This window comes from Heterodontus francisci, chromosome 11 (assembly GCF_036365525.1).
Source record: "Heterodontus francisci isolate sHetFra1 chromosome 11, sHetFra1.hap1, whole genome shotgun sequence".
Lineage (NCBI taxonomy): Eukaryota > Metazoa > Chordata > Chondrichthyes > Heterodontiformes > Heterodontidae > Heterodontus > Heterodontus francisci.
This window is the reverse complement of record NC_090381.1, coordinates 67,288,959-67,307,273: the sequence shown is the minus strand read 5'-3', so window position 1 is coordinate 67,307,273 and position 18,315 is coordinate 67,288,959. Positions and strand designations below refer to the sequence as shown.

Below are 18,315 nucleotides of genomic sequence, written 5' to 3'. Positions count from 1 at the left end.
AGGTAGTTTAATCAAAGAAGAGCTCAGAAAATCTTGCTTAACAGCTTAGATTGGAAAGTGAGACACAACCTAGTTTACAAAAACCCGTGTGCTCAAAAAGTGGACAATGATAAACCCATTGCTGATGCACAGCCTGAGGAAGTGTTGCTGGTTTTGTAAGCAGAGTCTCTACCTGACTGCATTTACAATGCTACAAGAACACATTTTCTATCATGCCCTGTCTCATGAAACGTATACAAAAAAAGGAGGAAAGGTGAGTGCTGGCAAAATGAAAAAAGAACACCTTATATTGTTGTCGTGAGGTAACCAAACTGGCTTGAATTAGTTGAAACCTTCCATGATTGGGGAAAGCAATGCATTCAACAAATTTAATAAAGGAAAAACTTTCAATAACTAAATGCATAAAGCAAATAAAGTGATAGTGGCAAAATATTTGTCACCTTCCTGAAACTATTTTGCAACAGAAAGAAATGGAAGATGAATATTACAATTTTAAATTTTAATTAAGGCAGGTGTCAGCCTTGGCTCAGTGGTAGCACGCTCGCCTGTTAAACAAGTAGGTTGTAGGTTTAATCCTTCCTGCACGATTTAAGAACAAATTCTCGGCTAACACTTCAGTTCATTACTGAGGGAGTGCTGCACTCAGAAATGTCATCTTCTTAATGAGATATTAAACTGAGATACCATCTGACCTCTCAGGTGGATGTAAACGATCCCATGACACTATTCCAAGAACAGCAGGGTAGTTCTCCCAACACCACAAGAACAATTTAATTGGTCATTTATCTCATTGCTGGTTTGCAGACAATTGGTTGTCACGTATCCATACATTACAATGGTAACTACACTAAAACAGTAATTAATTGGCTATAAAGCATTTTGGAACGTCCTGAGATCATGAAAGGTATTATATAAATGTAAGTTCTTTCTTTCTTTTAATTTGCTTTCATTTTTAAGGAACGATCTCAATACTCCATGTAATTTAATTAAATAACTCACTTCCTGACAATGTACAGTGGGAGGCATTAACTTCACAGTAAGAATCAGATCATGAGATTGTTAATTGAGTGTGGGCTTGGCAAGCAATATCAACCACCAAGGAACCATGAGAGCTATTAAGAACATTTTAGTCAGCTAATTTCTTTGTTTACTGGTGAAGGAACAAATCCTTCTTTCCCCTTGCTTTGGTCTTCTTGGGCTATGCACCAACTGTGGCTGACCAACTCCCAAGCCTCTCTCATCACTGCCCTGAATTAGCCGCTTTTGCATGAATAACACTGTAGAGTGATGACTGTCCGGCTGAATGTACCTTTCCCTTTCCTCGAAAACTGCCCATGTTGTGCTCAGCATTTCCTCACAGTGGCATGGCTGAGATTGAAAAGCCAGATAGCAGACTATGGCCACAAACCCACTGTATGACACTGGCCACTGTTTTTCTAACATAGCATCCAGTTAGAACAGTAATTGATTCATATCTGCTCTCGGATTATTGTAATTGTGTCAGCTCAGCAGTTTTTGCCCTGCAAATGATTACATAAAGGATGCACCTAGTAACCCCAGCATTAGATCACAAAGGACATATCCCACCAGATCAGATGCAGATAAGTTACCCAGAATCTACTTTGTCTATTACTTCAGTTTGTATGAAGAGTAGCAAATCTCTTATCTGCTAAACTTGAAATTTGTTTACATGATATTGGCTGATAATATCTCCTATTATTGTTCTCAAACTTTGTACAAATATTGCTGTAGACGCCAATTCATTTAATCAAGGATAATTATTACAAAAGGATGAATAATTATCTGGGAGCAGCAGTAGGGACACCCAGCCACTTCTAACAGCTGGGTCTCATTAGCATGCCAGTGGCTGAATTCTTGACCAACCGACCTGGAAGTCGTCAGGAAATGGCTCTATGGCCACTAAAATGCGAAGTAAGAGGCTGCTGCCAGTAACCAGTTCGAATGGTCTCGGGCATTAAAGTAGGTTTTGAGAAGTGTGATTTCAAATGGATCTCAGTCATGGGAGGAGAAAGGAAACTCGGAGCAGAGGAGGTCCAAGGTTTCCCTCTATGGCCGAGAGGATTATTTGTGCTGCTCCTAGCCCACAAGGAAACTTAAAGTAATATTTAAATTAAACCTACCTGGGCCTTTTGGGGACCTGGATCCACTTTTTGACAGTTTTGGCTTGGCAGGGAAGCTGCCACTGCTCCCCATTTAAGCCTCAGATTAATACTGCAGTCGGGTTCCCAGTAATATAATCGAAGCTTCATCTGCCTATTTTAAAAAAGATCCCTCTGGCTTTCTGAAGCCAGTGGATGAGTCCTCTATTTCATTTTAACTGCCCCAAGTCCAGTTTCCACCGGCCAGGGGGAGGTGGCATGTGGAGGGGCAGGGGTTAAAAGTCATTATCGTGTTAATAGCTGCCTTGAAGGAAAATAAAATACATGTTTGAAACTGGTTAGATTTCCATGTATTTCAATCACTGCTAATAAGCAATGCCAATCCAGCCTCCAGCAAAAAATGTCAGTCATCTTTTCAACACAGTAAATGTTGTCCTTTAAATAATTTTCAAACATCTATCAGCTATGTCATGTTTTAAATCCTTTGGCCTCAATCTATGGAGTGGACTAATATCTAATATAGCTAGGTATTATAATGAGCTATGTTGCATTGCTCGAACATGTTACTAATGGCCCTTGAAGAAACATTAATCTTCAAATTCAGTGATAACATTTAGCAGGATACTTTCATAACATGAAATGGAGATACTGGAGATAATGACGTAACTTGAAGGGCTTTCCATCTCCCTCATTCTGTCCATAACCTGGAGCAGGGGCTCTTAAGTGGCAGAGAAACTGGGGGCCAAATCTTCAAGTCTTGCAGTTTTTTCTTTCTTCAGAACTACACTCTGCTGTCTGCAGCCAGACTGCACCTCTGCTTTAAGAGGTGTCAGTTAAGCCTGATTGCTGATCTGTATCGCCAAACAGATGTGCAGTCAATGAATACAGTGTATCACTGGCTGCACACCTGACTCATTATAATGAGGTTCCAGCAGCAATTTATTGCAGTCCCTGTGACCATGTGAACAAACATGTTTTTGGGCTTGATGGAATTTCTAGGCCTTAGAGATCAGAAAGGAAATAATGTTTTGTTTACATTTGTGTTTTTCCTTTAAACCATGACTCAATTTTCAATTGTTTTCTAAATTGTTTGTTTTGTTTTACAATTGTGATGAAAACCCCAAACGCCAAATGGAAAATATTAATTTCATCGTGTGGCACTTTGCCTCAGACTTTTACTGAGACTGTTACAAATAACTTTTAAAAAACAGAACAGTGAGCAGCCAAGATGGCCATGCACGATTTGCACGAGAAGCCAAAAACAGGCTGGAGACAGAGGTGATTACCCAGCCTAGAGAGAACAATGGGGTGCTCTCTGGTTCACTTATCTGGGATTACCTTATCAATGGGGGGGTCGTGGAAAGCCATTGACATCCATTGGCTTTGAAAGAAAGAGCCAAACCTCCCTACCAAGTATGTTTGAACAGCTTGAGAGGAGAGCCTTGAATTTCACAGGCATTTCTGTAAGTTTCTGATGCAAAAACAAAGAGGTGGTCACATCACATGACTGCTGGGGCCAGTCTGGAGATTTGTGAGTGGTAACTCAGAAGGCAGTCTGTAACTGAGACCTGGCAAGAAAACATCTCTCTCTCTCTCTCTCCCTTTCTCCAGTAAGGTGCCAGAGAAATCTCAGCTGCAGCAACTGAGCATCAAATCTACAGATCCTTACAGTCAACAACTAAGGGGACATGGATAAAGCCCTCTTCTGCCTTCTGGAACCAGACAAGCAAGCCCAAATGGTGCTCGTGGCCCAGAGAGGACTTCAGGACTACAATTTCAACTAAAAGCACTGAAACTCAGTATTTAAATTCCATTTATTACAGAATTTACTCCAACCTCCCAACTCTGCTTTTCCCTCTGTAATCTATTTGTGTTTGTGTGTGTGCTCTTGTGTAAATACTGGCGTGGATTCGTAGCGTATTTTAGTAATGTTTTAATCAGTTTATACTGATAAGGTTAATAAACTTACATCTTTCTTGTTTAAACTCAAGAAAACCTGTCTAATTGGTTAATTTGCAATTATATATTAGATTAACAGGAGCAAGTGCTCACTGAGTTGGTAAGTTAAATCATTGTGTTAAAGATAAATCCTGTTGCGGTCAAACCAGGGAAGGGACAAAAGGGGAGCCTGAGTCCCCTTCCTCACCTGGTCATAAAACAATAATCAGATTTCTATAATAGATTCAAAACATTACATTTTATCTTTCAATACACAGACCGACCTTTGGTCACACTCCCTTTTCCCCAGTTATGAAAGTATAATATCTGATGGATGCATCCTAGCAAAACCTATCAGGCAAGATCTTAACTCATCCAAAAGGCACGCACTTGCATAAAGTTAAAATTTAATCACCCACAAACACTGAAATATCCCCCAAACCATTGGCCTAGATTTTAACTTAATTGAACAGGCTTGGCTTCCAGTTGAATGGAGAACAGGTCAATGGAGGCCATAGGACAAGGTAGGACTGTGTCTGGCAGGGGTGGGGGCGGAGTGTTGTTCTTGGCAGGGAGAGGGGAATGGGGAGGGGGAGAGTGATCAATTTGTGGGGGGCTGATTTTGGTGAACAACATCGATTGGGGGGCGGCAGTTTTGGGGGGGGGAATTGGGGTTGGAGGTGATGATCCTGGGGTCTGGCGGTTGCCGGGAGGGGGGGGGTGGGGGGGTGGTTGAGGGGGAGGTCAGAAACCTGAGGGGGAAATTGTCGGCCGTGGGTGGAGGGGGGTGCTGTAGACATCTGCTATTGGGATCAGAGGCCTTGGGGAAGACGGAACCAGAGCCTTTGTTGACGAATGGGGAATTTTGAACCTGGGAACGGGATCGGAAGCCTGTGGGGGTGGGGGGGGGGTTGTTAGGTCGAGGAGCTGGAGAAGGTGGGGGCAGGTTCAGAGACTTGGTGGGGGGAAATCAAAGGCCTCAGAGTGGGGAAGGGGAGGTTGAAGGCCTGGGCAAGGAATTGAAGGCCCTGGGGAGCGGGAGAGAAATCGAAGGCCTGGTAGGTGGAGAGTTGGAAGGTCGGAGGGGTGTGGCGGGGAGGTGCCTGATCTGGAGGTTGCCCAGGCAGGCACTATGGATCCAGTAGGTAGGTATAAAGGCACTTAACTCCTGGATCCGGCAGCCCTGCCCTGTTAAACCAACCACAGTGAAATTCAAAAACATAAACAACAATGGGGCTCACAGCCTCACTATCATTTTTAAAATGCCAACCCACCTCCTCGGAGCGGATCGGTCGGAAGTGAGCAGGTTGGAGGTGGATTTGAGTTGGGATTCTGAATTTTAAGACTTTAAACCCCACCTGACCCACACACCTTTTTTGTGGTTAAAATTCCCCCCCATTGCTTCACAGTTAGAAATGGGAATCATGGTACTTTTTTAAAATAACAGTAATTGTAAATACAAATGTGGTCAGGCAGCAGAGCTTCTTTACCTCCAGGAACTCTATGAAACAATGATAAATATTTTCATCTGCTGACAGTAACAGCACAAATTAAATGTTCTAATTTGGCGTTGATAGTATGCAGGTATCTGTGCCGACCAGTAGCTGGTGTACACTGCAACAAAGTTCCAGTCATTGTTTTTGCAGAGGAACAATAAATAAATCACAGAACATTAATGAACCATCCACTTCTCCCAGCTGGAAAGTCAGAAGGCTGGATTCTTGCATATTAACAACAGAATTTCAGCAATGTCCTGAAGAAGAACAATATAACTGGTCCTCCTAATGGGGAATTACAACAATGTATTGATAGCAATCACATCGTGCTGTAAACTAGAGTGTACCACATTTCTGGGTAATAAATTCTCCCATTTGCACAAGGAGTTTGCATGAACTCCCAGCACAACACTGGAATACAAATAAAATAAAAATGTTGTCAAGGTGATCCAGTGGGAGCAGTGATTTAATTTAGGATGTAAAAGTGAGTGCTTTTGACCTTTGAAATGAAATGACTTGGAACACTGAGTATGCTGTTAATGGACTTTCTCCTGTCAACCCATTGCCATGGTTTACTGTAGATTCATAACTGCAGGCCACATTCATAAAAATAACATACTGTCATATCTCGAACTGAAAATTGTGTTTTAGACTATACTACTAACCAAATCATCCTAAATTATTAAATTTGAGAACAGCTTCTGCAACCCCACCTCAAAAAATTCTTTTGTTATTCTATTCTTTTATTTGGCCTTTCTTAAACCTGCTACTAGCGAGACAATAACAACAAACATCACAACACCTGATGAAATAGGTTTGCAGGTAGCTTTCCAAATTCTTATGTATTCTGTTGGAATGAAAAGAAGGACTACCAGTCCAAACTGTTTAATATTTCTCCACAATGCTCTCATAGATGCTATGATTTTAGTATAACAAATTCACCTGAAAAAAAACTTACATTTTTCTTTTTCTAGAAGGCCCTTCCCATCACTTACCACCATGTTAAATGGGGTAGATTCTGAACAGATCTAGCAGCTCAAAACTGGGCATTCATGAGGCACTGTGGGCTATCAGCAGAAGCAGAATTGTATTCAACCCCAATCTGTAACCTCATGGCCCAGTATATCCCTCACTCTACCATTACCATCCAACCAGGGGACCAACCCTTGTTCAATGAGGAACATAGGAGTGTTTACCAAGAGAAGAACCAGGCATATCTAAAAATAAGGTCTCAACCTTGTGAAGCTACAGGCCTACATGTATCCTAAACAGTGGAAACAGCATGCTGTGGAAAGAACTAAGCAATCCCACAACCAATGGATCAGATCAAAGTTCTGCAGTTCTCCCATGCCCAATTGTAAATGTGGTGGACAATTAAAAACTAATGGGAGGAGGAGACTCCATGAACATCCTCACCCTCAATGATGGAGGAGCCCAGCACCTTGAGTACAAAAGACAGGACTGAAGTTTCTGCACTGGTCTGATGAAAGGCCACTGACCTGAAAAGTTCAGTGCTTCTCTCTCCACAGATGCTGCCAGACCTGCTAAGTTTTTCCAGCACTTTCTGTTTTTATTACTGAAGTTTGCAACCATCTTCAGCCAAAGTGCTGAGGAGATGATCCATCTCAGCCTCCTCATGAGGTTTCCTGCATCACAGATGCCCAAATTCAGCTAATTAGATTCACTCCATGTGATATCAAGAAACATCTGAAGGCCATGGACACAGCAAAAGCTATGGGCTCAACAACATCCTGACCATCATACTGAAGACGTGCTCCAGAACTAGCCGTGCCCCTAGCCAAGCTGTTCCAGTACAGCTACAACAATGGCATCTGCCCGACAATGTAGGAAATTGCCCAGGTATGTCCTCTCTGTAAAAAGTAGGACAAATCCAATCCGGCCAATTACTGCCCCATCAGCCTACTATCAATCATCAGCAAAGTGATGGAAGGTGTCATCAACAGTGCTATCAAGCAGCACTTACTCACCAATAACCTGCTCACCCATGCTCAGTTTGGGTTCCACCAAAACCATTCAGCTCCAGACATCATTAAAACTTTGGTCCAAACATAGACCAAAGTGTTAATTTCTACCATTGAGGTGAGAGTGACAGCCCTTGACATCAAGGCAGCATTTCCATGTGTGTGGCATCAAGTATCCTGAGTAAAATTAAAGTTAATGGGAGTTGGACCAAAACTCGACAGTGGCTGGAGTCATATCTAGCACAAAGGAAGATGGTTGTGATTGCTGGAGGCCAATCACCTCAGCCTTAGGATATTGCTGCAGGAGTTCCTGAAGGCAATGTCCTAGGCTCAGCCATCTTCAGCTGTTTCGTCAATGGCCTTCCCTCCATCATAAGATCAGACTGGGGATATTTGCTGATGATTTCACAGTGTTCACTTCCATTCGCAACTCCTCAGATAATAAAGCAGTCCACGCCCAACATGCAGGAAGATCTGGACAACATTCAGGCATGGGTTATTATTAAGTGTCACATAATGACTACCTCCAACAAGAGAGGGTCGAACCACTTCCCTTTGACATTCAACGCCATTATCATCACTGTATCCCCCACCATAAATATCCTAGGGGTTCGCAATTGACCAGAAACTTAACAGGACCAGCCATATAAATACCATGGCTACGAGCAGGTCAGAGGCTGGGAATTCTGTGATGAGTAACCCACCTCCTGACTCCCCAAAGCCTGTCCACCATCTGCAAGGCACAGTTTAGGATTGCAAAGGAATAGTCTCCACTTGCCTGGATGAATGCAGCTCCAACAACACTCAGGAAACTCAACACCATCCAGGACAAAGCAGTCCGCTTGAATGGCACATCATCTATCCCCTTAAACATTCACTCCCTCCACCACTAGCACACAATGGCAGCAGTGGGTACCAGCTAAAATATTCACTGCAACAACTCACCAAGGCTCCTTCAACAGTACCTTCAAAATCCACGACTTCTATCACGTAGAAGAACAAGGGCAGCAGGCACATGAGAACATCACCATCTCCAAGTTCTCCTTCAAGTTATACACCATCCTGACTTATAAATATATCATGGTTCCTTCATCGTCGCTGGGCCAAAATCCTGGAACTCCCTATTTAACAGCACTGTGGTTGTACCAACACCACACAGACTGCAGAGGTTCAGGAACGCAGCTCACCTTCTCAAGGGCAATTAGGAATGGGCAATAAATGGTGACCTTGTCAGCGAAGCCCACATCCTGTGAATGAACATTTTTTTTTAAACTTAGCATTCTGTGACAGAGGCAGTAGTCAAGTGACTTGTTCATAGAGTTATCTTACTAGTGCTTTGGAAGAAGCTACTAAGAGGTATACAAGACAAGTATAGGTTCATTGGCCTGCCTTAGATGCAGAAAGGCACAATCATTGCACAGTAGACAGATCAAGCCCAACGTGCCACATGACTGATTACAAAAGCCTTACATTTTAGAAATGATGCAACATCTAAATTACATTAATGTGATACTGTGATAATAGTAATATGAATGATCGCTATCTGCTTTTCTCTATCCAGAATCTAGGTTTAATCCAGTTGCTCTTCCACAGTTTATAGCCACCTCCAATCTGAATGGGAAAACCTGACAGTGGTTCGAACCATATCTGACATAAAGGAAGGTGACTGTGGCTGTCAAAGGCCAATCATCACAGTGTCAGGATATTGCTGCAAGAGTTCCTAAGGGAAATGTTCTCTGCTTAACCATCTGTATCTACTTGATCAATGACTTACCCTCCATCATAAGGCCACGAATGATTCAACAATGTTCAGATCCAATCACAATTCCCCGATAATGAAACTGTCCATGCCAGCCTATTGCAGGACTTGAACAACATCTGGGCTAGGGCTGACAAGTGGCACATAAGAGCTAGCTAACAATCATTTTGAACAAGAAAAAGAGCATCCATCTCCTTAGAACTTCAATGACAACAGCACTGCTGACTCCACAGCAACAACATCTTGGGGGTCACTGCTGACTAGGAGCTTAACTAGATCATCCACTTCAACAATATAAAAACAAAATACTGTGAATGCTGGAAATTTGAAAAATAAAAACAGGAAGTGTTGGAAATACTCAGCAGGTCTGGCAGCATCTGTGGAGAGAGAAACAGAGTTAATGTTTCAGGTCTGTGACCTTTCATCACAGGTCACAGACCTGAAACGTTAACTCTGTTTCTCTTGCCACAGATGCTGTTTCATCCACTTCAACCATGTGGCTCCAAATCAGGGCAGCAGCTAGGTTCTCTGCAACAAGTGGCTCATCTCTAGACCGACCAGGTCTCTTCACCTGAGACTCAGGAACATGATGGAATACTCACTCGTTGCATGGGTGGGTGCAATGCAACAACATTCAAGATGCTTAACACCATCCAGGCCAAAGTGGTTCACTCGATCAGAGTCCCTTCTACTGGACTGAAAATTTACCACCTCCATCAATTTGCTATCTACAGGAGGTACTGCAGTGACTCATAAAGGCTACTATTTCACTAGTGTGGTTGGAGAGAGTTTTAAACTAAATTGTCAGGAGGATGGGCACCAGCATATACAACTGGAAAAGAGGAATAAGGTGCAGAAAGGAGTAAGAATGTTGGATAGTACTACAGAAGGAAGTAGTACCATAGTAGGTAGGAGCAGACTAAGAAGGGCTATGAGGAATACAAAGACAGGTTTTGAATGCATATATGTAAATGCACAATGTGACAATGTGTGGTGAATAAGATTGGTGAGCTACAAGCACAATAGCCATGTGGAAATATGATATAGTGGCAATAACGGAAATGTGGCTTAAAATAATGAGGACTGGGTGCTTAATATTCATGGATACAAAGTGTCCAGAAAGGATAGGGAAGGAAAAAAGGGAGGTGGGGTGGCAGTACTGATTAGGGAAGACATTGTAGTGTTGAAAAGAGAGGACGTCCTTGAGGGGGCAAAAACAGAATCCATTTGGTTAGAGTTGAGAAGCAAAAGTGGTGTGATCACATTTCTGGGGGTATTCTATAGGCCTCCAAATATGAGAGATAGAGGGGCAAATCTGCAGAGAAATCACAAAGATGTGCTAGAATTACAGAATGGTGATATTGGGGGACTTTAATTACCCAAGTATCGATTGGGGTAATATTAGAATATCTGGAATGGAGGGGGAGGAATTTCTGAAATGTGTTCACGAGAACTTGCTTGACCTGTCTGTTCTCGGTCCAACTAGAAAAGTGGCATAATAATAGTAAAATACTGCGGATGCTGGAAATCTGAAATAAAAACAAGAAATGCTGGAACCACTCAGCAGGTCTGGCAGCATCTGTGAAAAGAGAAGCAGAGTTAACGTTTCGGTCACTGACCCGAAACGTTAACTCTGCTTCTCTTTTCACAGATGCTGCCAGACCTGCTGAGTGGTTCCAGCGTTTCTTGCAGAAAAGAGGCATTGCTGGATCTGGTGTTGGGAAGTGAGGTGGACCAAGTGTTCATGGGCGAACACTTGAGTAAGAGTGATCATTGTATCATAAGATTTAGATTTGTAATGGAGAATAACAAGGAACTATCTAAAGTAGAACTTCTGAATTAGAAGATGGCTAACATCAATGGAATGAGAGGGGACTTAGCCAATGGAACCAAAGGTTGACAGAGAAAACTGTAATGGAACAATGGGCAATCTTTAAGCAGGAGGTGTTTCAGGTATAGGCTGGGTACAATCCAACAAGGGCAAAAGAAAGGGAACCAAAACCTGGGCTCCTTTGATGGTAAGGGAGATAGAGAATATGACGAAACAAAAAAAGAGGGAATATGATGCATGCCAGGTGAATTCTTCAAGTGAGAACCAGACCACATACAGTAAGCTGAGAGGGGAAGTGAAGAGCAAACTAAGACCGGCGAAGAGAGAATATGAGAATAGAATGGCAGGTAACATAAAAGGAAATCCAAAAGTTTTCTAACGGCATATAAATTAATCTCGAATTTCCGCTCCAACCTGACCACATTTACCCTTCAACCCCTTCCCACCATCCCCACAGCCAATGATTGTTGTTTTTCCTGCTCTCTTCCCCCCACCCTGATAATTTCAATTCTCCCCCCTCCCCACCAGTGTCTCGCCTTGGAAATTCGTACGGAGTTCCGAAGGTGCTTAAGTTTATTTATTTTATTTATTTATTTAGAGATACAGCACTGAAACAGGCCCTTCGGCCCACTGAGTCTGTGCCAACCATCAACCACCCATCTATACTAATCCTACACTAATCCCATATTCCTACCACATCCCCACCTGTCCCTATATTCCCCTACCACATACCTATACTAAGGGCAATTTATATAATGGCCAATTTACCTATCAACCTGCAAGTCTCTGGCTGTGGGAGGAAACTGGAGCACCCGGCGAAAACCCACGCAGACACAGGGAGAACTTGCAAACTCCACACAGGCAGTACCCAGAATTGAACCCAGGTCGCTGGAGCTGTGAGGCTGCGGTGCTAACCACTGCGCCACTGTGCCACCCAAAGTTGTGGCCAGTGGCTGTAAAATCAGAGTGGGAAGGCCACCGGGAGCAGGTAAGGCAATTGACATCAATTTAACTTAATTTTACTATTTAAATGTTGACCCCGCCACTTGGCGTTGGGGGGGTGTCGGGGGGGCCGCACCGAGGCCTTGCTGCCGCCGGTAATATGTGGTGGGGCCTTCTTGGCGTCATGGGTCGTGGCGAGCCATTCCCGCAAGCATTTTATGGGCCTCCCCACCATGATCCATGGCATTGAGGGGCTGCTAAAATCCAGCCCAGTAACTCTGAAATCGATCATCTCAGTCTTGAAAGTTTCAGTTGGCTCAGTATCCACTGGACTTTTGGGGGAGCAGGTTCTAGATTTCCACGACCCCTTGTGTGAAAAAGCGCTTCCCGATATCATGCCTAAATGGCCCAGCTCTAATTTTAAGATTATGCCCTCTTGTTCTGGATTCCTCCACCAGACTAAACAGTTTACCTGGATCTACCCTACTGAATTCCTTAATCATTTTAATAACTTCAATTACATCACCTATCAGACTTTTAAATTCAAGGCAATACAAACAGCGTTTATGTAACCTATCCTCATAAGTGAACCCTTTAAGTCTTGGCAGCATTCTGGTGAATGTGCGCCATACCCCTTCCAATTTACCTTTTCTCAGGTTCGGTGTCCAAAACTGAAAACCAGATGGGGTGTGACTAAGATTCTGCCTGACTTATTGATTGTTTTCAGCATTTTCTGTTTTTATTTCAGATTTTCAGCATCTGCAACAATTTGCTTTTTATAATTTCTAGGTGATTGGAATTAGAAAGAAGATTGACATTGATGACTCTACTTCTTCAATAACTGAGCTACAAGGAAATCTGCCTATTTCCATTGGGAAAAAGATGGAGAATATGATCCGTCTTTAAAATTATTAATGGAATTCAGAGATTTCTTTGGGCTTAATTTTGTTCTCTTGTCAGAGGTGGGTTCAGGGGTGTGGTGGGTTGGAGAATCTCCGTGGAGCTGTCCACCACGAAACCCACCACCATATCTCAGTATGCTGATTTTGTTGGGGGGCGGGGGGGGGGAGGGCGGAGAACTGTGTGGTACTGATGCCCCAACTCGATGGCATCATCATTTAAATGTTTGAAATGCTTTAAATAAATTTGAATCTAATTCACTGCGATCCTACGAAGATTTCTCTGTATCTGGAGATCTACTTCAAAAGTTCAAAGACCTGAAGGACTTTGTAGCTGTAACTAGTGCTACTTTTGCTGAGATGACGACCCAAAAGACTTGTGAGATTTATCTTTGTTACATCTGTTACAACCGAGGCGGGAGTAATGCACTGTCAGTTCAGTCTTATTACTCCACAGGTCACAGCATATTATTAAAGTTTCCCACCCACTGGAAATTAGCCAAATTAAATACTTTATTAAGCCCCAGAATAAAACACACCAAACCAGTTTTCTTTAAACAACACAAATTAACTATTTATTAATAAAATAAATCTTAAACAATATTGAGATAACTCTCTGTCTAAAAAGACTTTATAACTTCTTATTCCTCCTAACCCTCATGCAAACACACATACATTCAAAAACCAATGGTTAACCAGTTTTAAAAATGATGTTTTTAAATTAGAGCTGTTTCTTAGGAATAATAAAACAACTGGGTTGTAAGTCCTGGTGGGTTACTTTTCCAGATCAGTGAGGTGTCCCAGAGTCGAATAGTCAGATGCCACTCAAAGTCTCCAGGCGAGTTGATGAACAGTCTGTAATGGATAGGCGTTCAAGGCACTTTGGCTGCAGTGGGCGTCACACAGATCTTTCAACAAGGAGTATAACAACAGGTCTATTTAGATTTTGAATTAACTTTACTGAATTTCCAGAACTCCCAGAAACACAAAGGACACCAGAAAGTCACTCCTGAGGCACAGACATCTTAGAGGTGGGAGTAAAAAGGAATTTGCTACCTCCAATAATGCAAAGATTCCTTTTCATAGGTCTTTTCCTCTTAGGCGAAATACAGTATTTAGGCCAATGCAGATTTTCTGCTGAGGGAGACAAAAATCTTCCCTTCAAGGAGAGCACGCTTCGCTGGTCTGCCAGATCCAACAGGTTCTAGCCAGTCTTTACACACAGTCAAACTGATACAATACGGCATGTGACCGCATCTCTCTTGCTGTTGCTTAGGAACAGGCTTGTAGCTCGCACACACTGTTCCCAGAGAATATAAAAACTTCTTTCAGTCTTAAAAGCACACAGAAACCCCTTAGTTTTTAAAGAGAGAGAAAAAAACACTTCCATGACAGTAGTAAGAGTCAGGGTGTATCCTATTAGGGACAAAGAGGGTGATATATGCTTAAAGACACAGGGCAAGGCTAGAATACTTAAATGAATACTTTGTACCGTTGCTTACAAAGGAGCATGATGCTGACAAAATATCAATAAGAGCAGAGATAGTAGAGGTAATGGATGGCGTGGAGATTGATAGGAAGGATGTATAAGAATGGCTGGCAATGCTTACGGTCATAAGGTTGCCTGGTCCAGATGGCTTGCATCCCAGGTTGCTAAATGAAGTGGGAGTAGAGATAGCGGAAGGGCTTCTCATAATCTTCCAAAATTCCATCGATACTGGCGAGGTGCCAGGGGATTGTAAAGTGGCAAATGTGACGCCCTTGTTCAAGAAAGTGTGTAAGGTGCTACGAGATTGCTTCTATTTCATTTGTAAAATGCGTGTTAAGGGCTTATATTTGAATTATGAACACTGATTAATCTGGAATCTTGAAGAGATTGCTAAACTTTGTATTTTCTTCACAAAGAAGTCACCAGAGGGTTCCTGGATTTGATTAGTAAAGAAGTTTTACTGGAAAGCATCTGTCTGTGGATAATCACCCAGCAGGGGTTGTTTTTCACTTGGGAGATGTTTACAAACAAGTGACAGGCCAAGATTTATAGATGTCAGGAGGCTCGACTTATAGAAGGTTTCAGTTTCAGTTTGAACTGTGACAACAGACAGTTGCTTCTTGCTTGCCAGAAGAAGGACAGCTCAGCTCTCTCTCTTGAAAACAAACCCTGCATCCAGTGTATCAGATTCCTATTTCCTCCTGTATTTGAAAAAAACCTGCATGTTTAATGAAACCTTGCATATCAAAGGTGAGGGAACTGAACACTTGTTGCTGCATTCCTGCTGTAAGATCTATTTGGAGCCTCTGTAGCTGCATCTCTTGGAAAGCCTACCCAAACTGATCTTCAACATCGCCTGGAAAGAACTGTTCTAGGAAGATCCTAGTGACAGCCGCATATACGCATTTGGGACACCAAACCAGAACAAAGGACATCTTTCCATACCTTCTTTTCAGTCTAAGTGGTTTTCCCCTCTCTGCTTTTTTTGTACCAGCTATAAACAAAAATCCCTTTTATTTTCCCAGTTATCTGGTGTGTATGTATGGGTGTGTGCTCGAGGGGCATGGATAAATAAGGAGCTTTAATATTTCAATTTTTGTGTATGTTTTACTTCATTATTGGTTAAGACTTGTTTTATAATATACTGATAATTGTCTTTATTAACGAAAACTGGTTGATGTGTTTTATTCTGGTGAAAATTAGAGTATATGATTGACTGTATCAATAAATGGGAACATTTAAATTTACATTGTGACCTGTGGAGTAGTGGGAATAGAATAAACCATAGAACCATAGAAAGATTACAGCACAGAAGGTTTGCACTGGCTGAAAAAACTAGCCGCCCAATCTAATCCCACCTTCCTGGTCTGTAGCCTTGCAGGTTACAGCACTTCCGGGGCATGTGCAGGTATCTTTTAAATGAGTTGAGGGTTTCTGCCTCCACCACCGTTCCTGGCAGTGAATTCCAGAAACCCCCTACCCTCTGGGTGAAAACGCTTCTCCTCATGTCCCCTCTAATCCTTCTACCTATCACCTTGAATCTGTGCCTCCTTGTAATTAACCTCTCCACTAGGAAAACAGGTCCTTCCTGTCTACTCTATCTAGGCCCCTCATAATTTTGTACACCTCAATTAAGTCACCACTCAGCCTCCTCTGAACTAAGGAAAACAACCCTAGCCGATCCAATCTTACCTCATTGCTGCAACTTTCAAGCCCTGGCAACATCTCCTCTGTACTCACTCCGGAGCAATTATGTCCTTCCTGTAATGTGGTAACCAGAACTGCATGCAATACTCCAGCTGTGGCCTAACCAGTGCTTTATATAGTTCCAGCATCACACCCCTGCTTTTGTATTCTATACCTCGGCCAATGAACGAAAATATTCCATATGCCATCTTCACCACTCTATCTACCTGTCCTGCCACCTTCAGGGACCTGTGGACATGCACTCCAAGGTCTCTCACTTCTTATACCCCTCTCAATATTCTCCTGTTTATTGTGTATTCCCTAGCTTTGTTTACCCTCCCCAAATGCATTACCACACACTTTTCTGGATTGAATTCCATTTGCCACTTTTCCGCCCACTCAACCAAATCATTGATATCATTCTGACGTCTACAGCTATCCTCTTCACTATCAACAAGACCAATTTTTGTGTCATCAGCAAATTTCCCAATCATGCCTCCCACATTTAAGTTTAAATTATTGATATATACCACAAACAGCAAGGGACCCAATACTGAGCCCTGTGGAACGCCACTGGAAACTGCTTTCCATTCGCAAAAAACATCCATCGACTACTACCCTTCGTTTCCTGTCACTGAGCCAATTTTGGATCCAACCTGCCACATTCCCTGTATCCCATGGGCTTTCATTTTTCTGACCAGTCTGCCACGCAGGACCTTGTCAAATGCCTTACTAAAATCCATGTAAACCACATCCACTGCACTATCCTCATCAATCCTCCTTGTTACTTCCTCAAAAAACACAATGACATGACCTTCCCTTAACAAATTCATGCTGGCTATCCCTGATTAATCCATGCCTTTCTAAGTGGCAGTTTATCCTGGCTCTCAGAATTGCTTCTAATAATTTACCTACCACCGAGGTCAGACTGACCGGCCTGTAATTATTTGGCTTATCCCTCGAAAGCTGTTTAAACAATGGCATAACGTTTGCAGATCTCCAATCCTCTGGTACCTCGCCTGTGTCTAGTGAGGATTTGAAGATGATTTGCAGCGTATCCATCTGGTTTCCTTTAACAACCTAGGATCCAATCTATCTGGCCTTAGCAATTTATCCACTTTCAAGGATGTCAGATCCTCTAGTATTTCCTCTCTCATTATGCTTATTTTATCTAATATTTCACACTCCTCCTCTTTTACTACAATCTCTGCATCATCTCTCTCTTTTGTGAAAACAGAGACAAAAACTCATTAAGAACCTGGCCCACATCTTCTGCATCCACGCATAAGTTCCCTTGTACATCTCTGACAGGCCCTACCCTTTCCTTGGTTATCCTCTTGCACTTAATGTACTGGTAAAACATCTTTGGGCTTTCCTTGATTTTACCTGCCAATAATTTTTCATGTCCTCTCTTTGCTTTTCTAATTTCCTTTTTTACTTCACCCCTGCACTTTCTATACTCCTCTAGGCTTTCTAAAGTATTAAGTTTTTTTGATCGTCATAAGCTCTCTTTTTCCGCTTTATCTTACCCTGTTTGCTTCTGGATAACCAGGGGACTCTAGATTTGGCAGTACCAGCCTTTATCTTTGTGGTGACATGCCTACACTGTGCCTGTAGAATCTCACTTTTGAATGCCTGCCACTGGCTTGCCATTGATTTTCCTTCAAGTAGCTGTATCCAGTCCACATTCGCCAGATCACTTCTCAGTTTTGTAAAATTTGTCTTCCCCTAATTTAGAACTTTTACTCCTGTTTTATCTTTGTCCTTTTCCATGATTATGCTAAAACTAACTGTATTATGGTCCCTATCTCCAAAATGATCACCCACTGCTACTCCATCCACTTGCCCAGCTTCATTACCAAAGGCTAAATCTAGAATGCGCCCCCTTTCGTTGGGTTTGTTACGTGCTGGCTAAAAAAGTTCTCTTGAATGCAGTTCAAGAATTTTGTGCCCTTCATACTGTATCCCAGTTGATATTAGGGTAGTTAAAATCCCCAACTATTATTGCCCTATAGTTTTTACACTCAGAAATTTGCCTACATATTTGTTCTTCTATCTCCCTCTCACTATTTGGGGGTCTATAGTACACTCCTCGTAGTGTGGCTGCCCCTTTTTTTATTTCTGTGCTCAACCCATATGGCCTCATTTGATGGTTCATTTATCATATCATTCC

At 42.4% G+C, this 18,315-nt stretch overlaps 1 protein-coding gene across 5 annotated transcripts in view; it reads right to left on the bottom strand.

The window, feature by feature from the left end:
• LOC137375294 (inactive N-acetylated-alpha-linked acidic dipeptidase-like protein 2) overlaps window positions 1-18,315 on the bottom strand; it is a 1,073,632-nt gene that overhangs the window by 498,979 nt on the left and 556,338 nt on the right. The window lies entirely within an intron of this gene.